Below are 12,690 nucleotides of genomic sequence, written 5' to 3'. Positions count from 1 at the left end.
CCTCCAAGGAATTCAAGGCATGGAAGTGGACTGAACCAAAAAGGGATTGTGAGTAAATAATGGGAAAAGGTGAATCTAGTCATGATCAGGGTATTTTTCCTTATTTTGTGCTTTGATTTGAACTCTCTGGCTGTGCAGATTTAACCTTGTGTGTGCCATTCCCCCTCCCCCCGCATCCCCGCCCGCCCAAGGCAGCAAAAGAGAGAGAGAAAAATTCCCAACATGTCCAAACAGCAAAAAACGAGATAAAAAATGTGTCCTTTTAAAATCCTGAGGTCTGTGTTCCTGGTTCAAAATGATCCCATTGCTCTGCTACCATGTTAGGGCTGATCCCCACTCTGGCACTCGGAGTGCAAAAGGTGGGGGGGGGCACTTAAGAGATCTAGAAAAACACCTTGCCTCTACGGGCTCTGCTTACAAAAACTCCCCAGAGTCACAGATTCACTGACTTTGAATGGTAGCTGCCACTATCCAAAGATCTATTCCTAAAAATAGGGGAACACTTGAATTCTCCCCCAGGGGTACCCCAAGTTCTTTTACCACACGAGAGCTTGAGAAACAAGAGAAGAGAAAAACAAATTGTAGTCTCTGGGGGTATGTCTACACTACAGCACTAATTCGAACTAACTTAATTCGAATTAGTTAATTCAAACTAAACTAATTTGAACTAGTGAATCTAGACCTAAAAACTAATTCGAATTAGCGTTTTGCTAATTCGAAATAGCATGTCCACATTGAGTGGACCCTGAACCAAAGTTAAGGCTGGCCGGAACAGGTGCCGGCAGGGCATCAGGTTAGGACTTAGAGCGTGGAGTTGCTGCCTCAGGCTAGCCGAGGGCTGTGCTTAAAGGGACCCAACCCCACCCCGGACAGACAGTTCTCAGGGTTCCGCTTGCTTGTCTACCTCGATGAGGGACAGCAAAACAGTCCTGTCTTGGAGTGCCCTGAGTGCCCACACTTAGCACATCACAGCACTCGGCCATCAGCCCGGCTCCACTTGCCATAGGCTGCCATCTGTGGGGGTCAATCGGGGGGCTGTCAGGATCCAGGATGCCCTGCAGGAGAGCTTCCACCCTGAGGAGCCCGCAGAGTCACCCCAGTCCTCCCCACTGGGGGCTTGTACCTCATTCCTCCCTCACCTCCTTCCACTTACCCCTCCCTAACCCGCCTTCCTGATGTAAAAAATAAAGGACACGTGTGTTCAAAAATAGAAACTCTCTTTATTTAACAAAACTTGGGGAGAGGGGGGAATTAACCTCTGGGGAGACTGGGAAAAGGAGGTGGGAGAGGGGAAGAGAAAGGGTGGTAGAGGGGAGGTGGAAACCTGGGAGGAGGGAGCTGGAAGGGGGAAACCAGGGGAAGAAGGAGGAGGGGAAGTATAAAACTATGGTACTCCATATCTTCAGTACTGGTCTCCTCACCTCAAAAGAGATGTTTTGGCCTTGCCAAGGGTTCAGAAAAGGGCAACCACAATGCTTAGGGGTTTGGAACAGGTCCCATAGGAAGAGAGGCTAAAGAGACTGGGACTTTTCAGCTTAGAAAAGAGGAGACTGAGGGGGGATATGATAGAGGTCTATAAAAGTATGAGTGGTGTGGAGAGGGTGCATAAAGAAAAGTTCTTCATTAGTTCCCATAATAGAAGGACTAGAGGACACCAAATGAAATGAATGGGTAGCAGGCTTCAAACTAATAACAGAAAGTCCTTCTTCACAAAGCAAATAGTCAACCTGTGGAACTCCTTGCCACAGGAGGCTGTGAAGGCTAGAACTATAAGGGTATGTCTACACTACCCTCCTAATTCGAACTAGGAGGGTAATGTAGGCATACCGCACTTGCAAATGAAGCCCGGGATTTGAATTTCCCGGGCTTCATTTGCATAAGACGGGCGCCGCCATTTTAAATCCCGGCTAGTTCGAACCCCGTGCCGCGCGGCTACACGCAGCACGGAGTAGCTAGTTCGGATTAGGCTTCTAATCCGAATTAGCTGTACTCCTCGTGGAATGAGGAGTACAGCTAGTTCGGATTAGGAAGCCTAATCCAAACTAGGTACTCCATGCCGCGTGTAGCCGCGCGGCACGGGGTTCGACCTAGCCGGCATTTAAAAATGGCGCCGGCTGGCTTTATGCAAATGAAGGCCGGGAAATTCAAATCCCGGGCTTCATTTGCAACTCCGTATGACTACATTACCCCCCCCAGTTCGAACTAGGGGGGCAATGTAGACATACCCATAGGCACTACACATACAAACCACTAGTTCGAACTTAATTCGGAACCACTAGTTCGAACTTAGTTCGAAGAAAATCTCTGAGAACAATTCTTAGATGGTGAATGGGGGAGGGAAAGCATAGATTCACACAGAGCAGTCTATATGAAGCCACAAAATAAGGAAAAATACTCTGATCACAACTAGATTAACTTTTTCCCTTTATTTACTCATGATCCCTTCTTGGTTCAGTCCACTTCCATGCCCTGAATTCCTTGGAGTCATGGTAGCCCTGCCTGGGTTTAAATCATTATCTGTCTCTTTAACTCTCCTACACAAAGAAAGCAGGCAAGGTATTTTATCAAATTTAAATTTCAGCACCATGTGCATATTGGTTCTTCTGGCTCCCTGCCAATACCCTTGCTGTAGCTGCTCGGTTCACATCTGAGCCTGCCACTGCACATTGTCCTGGACTTTCTGGACCAGCATCTGCTGCATGTCCCAGAGGATGGACAGGTGCTTCCTCATGAGGTCCTTCTGGACCCATCCCTCCCGGGGTTGGGCGACTGGCTCGGCTACTGGTGATTGCCCCACAGTCATGGCTGATCTGGTTAGGAAGAATAAAGAGAGGTGGTCAGTCTTCCCTGGAGACACTGGCACTGAGACCTTGCCCTCATCAGTGAGCCGAGAGCAACAGTCTCCGAGTCAAAGGAAGGTGATGTCCCGGAAGAAAGGCCATGTGTGGCCTGGACACTGGGCCTTGCCTCACAGCGGCCCAGAGTTCTCAAGGGGACCGTGCTTCCCACCACCCTCCTCCCCACCCCACGGACAAGCAGGCAAGGGAAGTGTCTGGCCACACTGGGATCCAATGGCTGGGAGAGGGGCCTCAAGCTGCCTGTGCTTCCATTGGGTCCACACACACACCTGTGCCTGGCAGGTCCCTGGAAATGGGTGATGCCTCGTGCATGCAGGCATGCCCATGTACCGTGTGCAGCACTCCAGTGTCTGTGTGCGTGTGCCCTTGTCCCCAGCCTCCTTCCAGGCTCCAAAGTCAGCATAGTGACAGTGCTAGCTGTTTCCTTCTCCTACTTCCTCATCATCATACTCGTGGGCTGAGACCCCCGGGCAGACAATGACGGACGTTTCTAGCCCAAGTCCTCCACCAGGGGCGGGGCAGAAGCTGCACCGCCCCCAGAATGCAGTGCAGTTCGTCATAATAGGATCAAGAGTGGGGTCCTGCCTCAGAGCGTGAGCTGTGCTCCCTTACCCTGGCATAGGCCTGCCACAGCTCTTTAACTTTGCTGCAGACTTGCTCAGGGCTCCTGTTGTGGCCAGGCTGTCAGCCATCCAGCCATATGTATCGGCATTAAGCCATCTGAAGCGGAGATTCTGGAGGTTCTCCTCATTGCCCCATACCTCCAGGAGAGCCAGGATCTCCACTCCAGACCAGGTCGGCACACGCCTTTTGCGGCCCCTGGCAGACCCATGGGAGCCCTGTGCATGCTCCCTGGGAGGGACAGTGGGCTCTTGTGGGGCTTGTGGTTGGGATATAGTGCCCACATGTCAGATACTGGAAGCTGCACGGTGTCTGGAAGCTCTTAGGGCCTGCTTCCTGTCACAAGCCCTGTCCCGTGTCTGCAGTTTTAAGAGCTGCCGGAAGACAGGAACTATAAAGTTGTGATGAGTGTGGACGGAGTGATCAGCAAGGCACCTGTGTTATTTCCTGGAGGCCTCTTTTTTAAAAATAACTCTCTCTTCTGCATCCACACACACCTTTTTCCAAAAAAGCTTTTTCGGGAAAAGGCTTATTCCTTGTAGAATGAGGTTTACTACTGTCACAAAAAGCCGTCCATTATTTCAACTTTCTGTCAAAATAACAGAATGGCAGTGCGGATGCTAGTATTGTTTTTCTGGAATAACGGCTGTTATTCCAGAAAATGGTACAGTGTAGACGCACCCTAACTAGGACCAGCCAAATCAGTTTGGCACACACCAGAATCTTTGCCCAAAAGAGCTGAAAGATATTTTGTTTTGATATTTCTTGTTTTCCCATCCTGCCCCTGTGTTGGTGGTACAAGTAACTACAGAGAAAGCCACACTACCAAAAGTGTACCCCTGCCAATAAAGGGACAAAGAATAGGAAGGTTTTTTTTTTTTTTGCAGTGCTCCAATTTGCTATATCTAATTGCCAAACTGTATAAGCAAAATACTGTTTTAACGCCTATACCAGGATCACAGAATTTAAAGACAAACTTCCAATGGAAGACTGAGCCCAGTTCCAGTCTTTTCTGGACAAGGAGAGGCTGGAAACAGAGGTGACTCTGTAGGCTTTGGTAGATATAGCATCCAGATCTTTGGCCCCAGGACAGGTCATGCAAAGGGACTTATGGTTTTCATCATCATGCTTCCTGGAAAGATCCAAAAGATTATCCGAGATCTTCAACAAGTCCAACCTTTTTAATGAAAAGACAGATGAGTGTACACTGTCTAATGGACTTGAAATCCACACTGTGATTCCAGGAGATTTACATGCCAGTCCTGAGGAGAAAACATCAGAAATGTGCCTTTTGACTATGGCTGTCCACTTTGCATACCCAAAGTAGTCACAAAATTATAAGGAATTTGTTGTATAATATTAGTAGATTCCATAGTCATCCTTCCAGATATCACAAATATATTCATGTCTGAAACTTGGCATAATTCAATGGAATACTAAAACTTAAATATAAATCCAGATTTCCTGGTATTCCCTGAGTACTTTTCACTGCTTTAGCGGCCTATAAACCAGCAATAATTCTTACCTCTCTAAGGCTACGTCTACACTGGCCCCTTTTCCGGAAGGGGCATGTAAATTTCATGAGTCGTCGTAGGGAAATCCGCGGGGGATTTAAATATCCCCCGCGGCATTTAAATAAAAATGTCCGCCGCTTTTTTCCGGCTTTTAAAAAAGCCGGAAAAGAGCGTCTAGACTGGCCCCGATCCTCCGGAAAAAGCGCCCTTTTCCGGAGGCTCTTATTCCTACTTCAAAGTAGACGTAGCCTAAGGGAATGTCTACACTAGGAAATTATTTCAAAATTACTAAAATTGAAATAACTCTTGAAATAACAAAATTGAAATAGTATGTCCCCACTACGGAGGAGTATCACAATTAGCCAGAATTGTTTCTAAATAGTGCGTCTCTGGGGAGGGCACCAGGAGGACAGACACTTCCTGCGGCTGCTTGGTCAGGAAAGCTGTGACGTGTGCTTTCAGGGGCTCTGCTCTATGGCCACTCCCCTCCACTTCCTCCCCCCTTGCAGGACAAGTGGAATGCCACTTCTGGTGGAGTTCAGACTGGTTGGACCACATTGTCCTGTAGCTATGAGAAGACCAGCAGTGGCTCCAGAATGTCTGCATGCAGAAGGTCACCTTCCTGGAGCTCTGTGAGTGGCTCAACCCTGCCCTCGGGCAACAGTATGCCCAACTGAGACCCACCATCCCCATGCAGAAGTGCATCGCCATCGCCAAATGGAAGCTTACTGTGCCAGACAGCTACTGCTCTACCAGGAACCAGTTCAGCGTGGGGAAATCCAGTTGGGGCCGTAATCCCGCAAGTAGCCAAGACCATCAATCGTGTTACTACAGAGAGTCATCACTCTGGGGAACGTGGACAGTATCGTTGATGACTTTGCCATGGGCTTCCCCAACTGCAGGGAGGACCATAGATGGCACTCTCATCCCCATCCTGGCTCTTGGCCACTGGGCCTCAGACTACATAAACAAAAAGGCCTGCAGGCCCTTGGATCACAAAGGATACTTCACCGACATCAACGTTGGGTGGTATGGGAAGGAGCATGATGCCCTCATCTTCAGGAACTCCTGCCTTTTCTGAAAGATGCATGCTGGCACTTTTTTCCCCAATAGCACCATTGGGAGAGGTGGACATGTCCATCTCCATCCTGAGTGACACAGCCTACCCCTTACTCCCCTGGCTCATGAAGCCCTACATAGGCAGCCTGGACCCCACAAAGGAGCAGTTCAATGCCAGGCTGAGCAGGTGCTGTATGGTTGTGGAGCATGCATTTGGCCACAGTAAGGGGAGATTCAGGAGTCTCCTTACCCGTTTATGATACCCGCAAAAATTCCATTGAAGGCCACCCAGGGTTACACTAGCATGGATTTATTGACTGAGGAATTAACATTCCACTATGGCTACGTCTAGACTGCAAGCCTCTTTCGAAAAAGAGCATCTAGACTACAACCAGTACTTTCGAAAAAGCAAGACACTTTTTCAAAAGACAGCACCCAGGCAGTCTGGATGCTCTCTTTCGAAAAAGCACAGTTTGCATTACATAGCGCCTTTTTTCGAAAGAGCACTTTTGAAAAAAGGCATTCTTCCTTGTAAAACAAGGTTTTCCATGGTCAAAAAAACTGCTGCATCCTTTCGATTTACTTTCAAAAGAACACAACAGCAGTCTAGATGCAGGGGAAGTTTTTTTTGAAAAAAGGCCACTTTTTTCCCCAAAAATACCCCTGTAGTCTAGACGCATCCCCTTAAACTAAAGAGGATAGCACTGCCACTGAAGGTTTAAACTAAAGGGGAACCAGCTCTCTCTCTCTCTCTCTGTCTCACACACACACTCCATTCATTCATTCATTCATTCACACACATTCATGCCTGCCCTCAGGCACTCACACGCTGACATAGGTATATGGGTTGCAAAAGGAGCCAAGGCATGTTGCTCCTGGAGGGTCCATCTGCTGATCATGGCTGGGGAGCTGGTCAGGAAAGAAACTGGCTGCAGTAAGAGGAGCTTCTCAGAAAGAAGGTTTCTGCCACGTGCTCTCTCCTTTTATTGCCTCTGTACAACCCCTGTGACTTATCTACATTCGTCACCAGGGAACATGCCCAGACTTCCCTTGATCCAGCACAGCAGCAGTCTCCTTAATTGGTCTGATGACTCATCACCTGGCTCCAGGTGCACAGTCTTGCAGTTTCTAATCCCAAACACACAATAGTCTCCATTCTCTCACACACATTCCTCTCCCAGGGGAGAATGCAGTTGAGAGCAAATAATAGCTTGGGAGGAGGCTTTTATGCAACAGTCTGGACGTCAATGAGCACAGCATCCCCTTTGTGGTGGTGGCCGGCTCTGTGTTCCACATCCTGTGAGAGAGTAAGGGGGAGCCTTTCCTGCCGGGGTAGAGGGCAGAGGCTGAACTGTTGGCCAGGGCATATGAGCACCGGTGCCATTTGGAGAGCACATCAAGGACTGTGCTCATCGGAGATGCCTTAAGGGAGAGTTTCGTGCAAGGCCAGCTGTGCAACTCTCCCCGATGCTCTTCACAAGGGGCCCCTGCAATCTTTCTGTGTGCCTTTCCTCTCCTACCTCTCCTTTTCCCTGCCTTCCCTTCCCACCTTCCCCCCGCTCTTGCAGAGCAAAAAGAACCCTTCTTTGTTGAAAAAAATAAGACTGTTTATTGGGGGGATATACAACAGGAGAAGGACTGGGGAAAGAACCTAGAATGGGGGAACAAAGAGGTAGAGGAGCTCAGGGATGGGGATGGGACTGGCACCTGCCTCAGGTTATTTGGGAGGTTTCAGCTATCCAAGAGGTCCCACTGCCACATATTCTGGGGCCACAGCAGCCCCTGGGGTGCTAGAAGGGGAATCCATGGGGGGCAGGAAGGTGGTTGGTGGCCTGCTCTATGCATGAGGCCAGGAGCACATGGCCTTGTGCTGGTGCATCAGCTGGTCCCAGATGGCTTTCCACTGCTCCCAGTCAGCAGCCCACTCCTGGTGCTCCTCTTCAAACCCCAGACAAAGGACTGCAGGCAGACCATCTGGTCCCTCATTAGGTCGTCCTCTTCCTGCAGATCCTGTGGAGTCAGGTAGGGGACGCACCAAACTCGTAGCTGACCCAGCAGTGAATAAAAGTTACAAGGGCAGTCATCTGAGGAGACACGGTGCATGAAGCCTAGCCCTAATCTCTGAGCCAACACCAAAGGTTTTGGGTCAGATGATGGCAATGTGCTTCAAGCAAGACCATCTGTTGTCTAGACAGCAGGCACTTCCCTGCAGGAGCATGGATGTCCCAAGCGAGCATTGTGACACCCATGGCTCAAAGACAAGCAGGCATGGGAAGGTGTCGATCAGCCCAGGAGTCTGCGGGCAGGAGGGGGGATGGTGCGGCTTGGCTTCCTGCTGTGTCCCACACATGCTGGGTCTGGCATTGGCTGCATCCCATAGAGAGGGAACTTCTATCCCTACCTGTTGGAGGGAGGATGGTGTTAGAGATGGTGTGAGTGGCACAGATCACTTGCCAGAGAAAGTGCTACTGGGTTCCCCTCCTCTTCATCCCCCTGGCAGGTTCCCATGCACAGATCAGTCTCCTCCACAACATCGTGCTTGACAAGGGCAGAAACTGCCTATGTGTGGGCATGGCCCTATGCCGTGTGCTGCACTGCTGTGTGGTTCCATGACCCCAGAATCCTTAATAGTGGCTTGTCATGGGAAGGTGTCCCACCCTGGAAGCTCTCCAGGAACCTTGTGAGAAGGACCAAGGGGTTCCTGTGTGAGTGCATCATGGGGCTGAGCGCTCTGGACTGGATCTCCATGTGCATCCATGTGCACAGGCTGTGCAACCCCCAGGCCAAGTAGGCTGTGCTAGGAGCATGCAGCCCCTCACAGCTTGTCACCTGTAGATAAGGAAAGTTATAGAACTCACCTAAAGTGCCTTCCCCAGGATCATCCTGGGAGGAGGAGAGGGGTGAAGAACAGGTCCTGGCTGGCAGACGTGTCGCCTGGCTGGCCACCTCATCATCATCATTGTCCTCCACAATCCCACCCTGGTGGAGGTGTATCCTGGCCAGACTCAGCGATGATGGGGGGGAGAAGGTTAGTGGCCCCCCTCCAAAGATGGCATCCCGCTGTTTCTAGTAGTGGCATGTGTATGGTGCTGCCTTAGAATCATAGAATAATAGGACTGGAAGGGACCTCAAGAGGTCATCGAGTCCAGCCCCCCGCCCTCAAGGCAGGACCAAACTCCGTCTACACCATCCCTGACAGATGTCTATCTAACCTGTTCTTAAATATCTCCAGAGAGGGAGATTCCACCACCTCCCTTGGCAATTTATTCCAATATTTGACCACCCTGACAGTTAGAATTTTTTCCTAATGTCCAATCTAAACCTCCCTTGCTGCACTTTAAGCCCATTACTCCTTGTCCTGTCCTCAGAAACCAAGAGGAACAAATTTTCTCCTTCCTCCTTGTGACACCCTTTTAGATATTTGAAAACCGCTATCATGTCCCCCCTTAATCTTCTTTTTTCCAAACTAAACAAGCCCAGTTCATGTTCTCTAAACCTTTAATCATTCTTGTTGCTCTTCTCTGTACCCTTTCCAATTTCTCCACATCTTTCTTGAAATGTGGCTCCCAGAACTGGACACAGTACTCCAGCTGAGGCCTAACTAGTGCAGAGTAGAGCGGCAGAATGACTTCACGAGTTTTGCTTACAACACACCTGTTGATACAACCTAGAATCATATTTGCTTTTTTTGCAACAGCATCACACTGTTGACTCATATTCAACTTGTGGTCCACTATGACCCCTAGATCCCTTTCCGCCATGCTCCTTCCTAGACAGTCGCTTCCCATCTTGTATGTATGGAACTGATTGTTCCTTCCTAAGTGGAGCACTTTGACTTTCTCTTTATTAAACCTCATCCTGTTTACCTCTGACCATTTCTCTAACTTGCTAAGGTCATTTTGAATTATGTCCCTATCCTCCAAAGAAGTTGCAACCCCACCCAGTTTGGTATCATCTGCAAACTTAATAAGCGTACTCTCTATCCCAATATCTACATCATTGATGAAGATATTGAACAGTACGGGTCCCAAAACAGACCCTTGAGGAACTCCACTTGTTATCCCTTTCCAGCAGGATGTAGAACCGTTAACAACAACTCTCTGACTACGGTTATCCAGCCAATTATGCACCCACCTTATCGTGGCCCTATCTAAGTTATATTTGCCTAGTTTATCAATAAGAATATCATGCGAGACCGTATCAAATGCCTTACTAAAGTCTAGGTATATGACATCCACCGCTTCTCCCCCATCCACAAGGCTCGTTATCCTATCAAAGAAAGCTATCAGATTAGTTTGGCATGACTTGTTCTTCACAAACCCATGCTGGCTATTCCCTATCACTTTATTACCTTTCAAGTGTTTGCATATGATTTCCTTAATTACCTGCTCCATTATCTTCCCTGGGACGGACGTTAAACTGACCGGTCTGATGGGCACAATATTTGCCCTTTTCCAGTCTTCTGGAATCTCCCCTGTCTGCCATGATTTTTCAAAGATCATAGCTAAAGGCTCAGATACCTCCTCTATCAGCTCCTTGAGTATTCTGGGATGCATTTCATCAGGACCTGGTGACTTGCTGACATCTAACTTTCCTAAGTGATTTTTAACTTGTTCTTTGTGTATCCTATCTTCTAAACTTACCCTCTCTCTGCTTGTATTCACTACGTTAGGCACACCTCCAGACTTCTCGGTGAAGACCGAAACAAAGAAGTCATTGAGCATCTCTGCCATTTCCAAGTTTCCTGTTACTGCTTCTCCCTCCTCACTAAGCAGTGGGCCTACCCTGTCCTTGGTCTTCCTCTTGCTTTTAATGTATTTATAAAAGGTCTTCTTGTTTCCCTTTATGCCTGTAGCTAGTTTGATCTCATTTTGTGCCTTTGCCTTTCTAATCTTGCCCCTGCATTCCCGTGTTGCTTGCCTATATTCATCCTTTGTTATTTGTCCTAGTTTCCATTTTTTATATGACTCCTTTTTTATTTTGAGATCATGCAAGATCTCCTTGTTAAGCCAAGCTGGTCTTTTGCCATATTTTCTATCTTTCCTACACAGCGGAATTGTTTGCTTTTGGGCCCTTAACAACGTCCCTTTGAAATACTTCCAACTTTCCTCAGTTGTTTTTCCCTTCAGTCTTGCTTCCCATGGGACCTTACCTACAAGTTCTCTGAGCTTATCAAAATCTGCCTTCCTGAAATCCATTACCTCAATTGTGCTGGTCTCCCTTCTACCTTTCCTTAAGATCATGAACTCTATTATTTCGTGATCACTGTCCCCTATACTGTCTTCCACTTTCAAGTTCTCAACTAGTTCCTCCCTATTTGTTAAAACCAAATCCAGAACAGCTTCTCCTCTGGTAGCTTTTTCAACCTTCTGAAACAGAAAGTTGTCTCCAATGCAGTCCAGAAACTTATTGGATAGCCTGTGCCCCGCTGTGTTCGTTTCCCAACATATGTCTGGATAGTTGAAGTCCCCCATCACCACCAAATCTTGGGCTTTGGATAGTTTTGTTAATTGTTTAAAAAGGCCTCATCCACCTCTTCCACCTGGCTAGGTGGCCTGTAGTAGACTCCTAGCATGATATCACCCTCGTTTTTTACCCCTTTTAGCTTAACCCAGAGACTCTCTACACAGCTATCTCCTACGTTCATCTCCACTTCAGTCCAAGTGTGTACATTTTTAATATACAAGGCAACCCCTCCTCCCTTGGAGCATCCGCTCTGCTCCCTGACCTTGTTGTAGGCCTGCAGAATCTCTTTAATCTTCATCTGAACCTGGTTGAAGTTCTGGGTGTGGCCTTTGTCAGCCAGGCTGATGGCCATCCATCCATAGACATCAGCATTCTGCTTTCTGGTGTGGAGATCCTAGAGGTTGGTCTCTTCCCCCAAGACCTTGATGAGGTCCAGATCTCCACACCACTTGGGGCCGGAGCTGTCCTGTGACCCTGGCCAGTTGCGGCCGAGGATGCTGCAGGAGTGCTGGCAGCTGTGGGAGGATCTGAGGGAGCATTGGTGTCTGCCATGGCTCCATTGGATCCTGCTGTATGGCACGGGGCTTGCCAAGCTAGCCATGTGCCACAAAGCCCTTCTCCTACAGCCTGGAGTTTTAAGCTTTGCAGGAGAAGGGGAGCAGTGGAGCTGGCAGATGTGGCCAGAGTGGTCACAAGTGCAGCTGTGAAAGATCTCTGGAGGCCAATTATTTCATATTAGCAGCACCGGATCATCCACACTAACGCAATTTTGAAAAGGAAAAGCAGGAGTAGAGATTTTGAAATAACCAGCCCATTATTTTGAAATAACAGGCTTGGTAGTGTGGACACTTTGCTTATTATTTTGAAATAAGAGGTGGGTATTTTGAAATAACTCCCTAGTGTAGGGCTAACAGTTGCTTTGCATAGAACAATACATGGAATCTTCTTGATCATCATCATTAACTGCATTGTGGAATTGCTTGTATACTGCACATAAGACACATGAGGGCAATGCTGCTCCATCTAGGGAAATGATTTTGAGCTTGAAGAGTAGAGTACTGTTCAGCAGTATTGAACTGCAAAACAAGCCTTTTCTAGAGTTGTGATTTTTACTGGCTGTGCACTCATCATGTAAGGTATTGCACTCCACCATACGGTTAAATATACCGTAT

At 48.2% G+C, this 12,690-nt stretch overlaps 1 protein-coding gene across 5 annotated transcripts in view; it reads left to right on the top strand.

Annotated features, from left to right (window-relative positions):
- ST6GAL1 (ST6 beta-galactoside alpha-2,6-sialyltransferase 1) overlaps nt 1-12,690 on the top strand; it is a 139,312-nt gene that overhangs the window by 117,704 nt on the left and 8,918 nt on the right. The window contains exon 7 of one of the 5 annotated variants that reach the window (XR_016350371.1): nt 5,503-6,239. The exons of the other annotated variants lie outside the window; for them this stretch is intronic. The gene's annotated coding sequence lies outside the window, so the exon portion shown is untranslated. The remainder of the gene's footprint in view (nt 1-5,502; nt 6,240-12,690) is intronic. 5 annotated transcript variants of the gene reach the window in all.

Source organism: Pelodiscus sinensis, chromosome 10 (genome assembly GCF_052426305.1).
Source record: "Pelodiscus sinensis isolate ZL-2025 chromosome 10, ASM5242630v1, whole genome shotgun sequence".
Lineage (NCBI taxonomy): Eukaryota > Metazoa > Chordata > Testudines > Trionychidae > Pelodiscus > Pelodiscus sinensis.
This window is presented reverse-complemented; position numbering and strand designations above follow the sequence as displayed.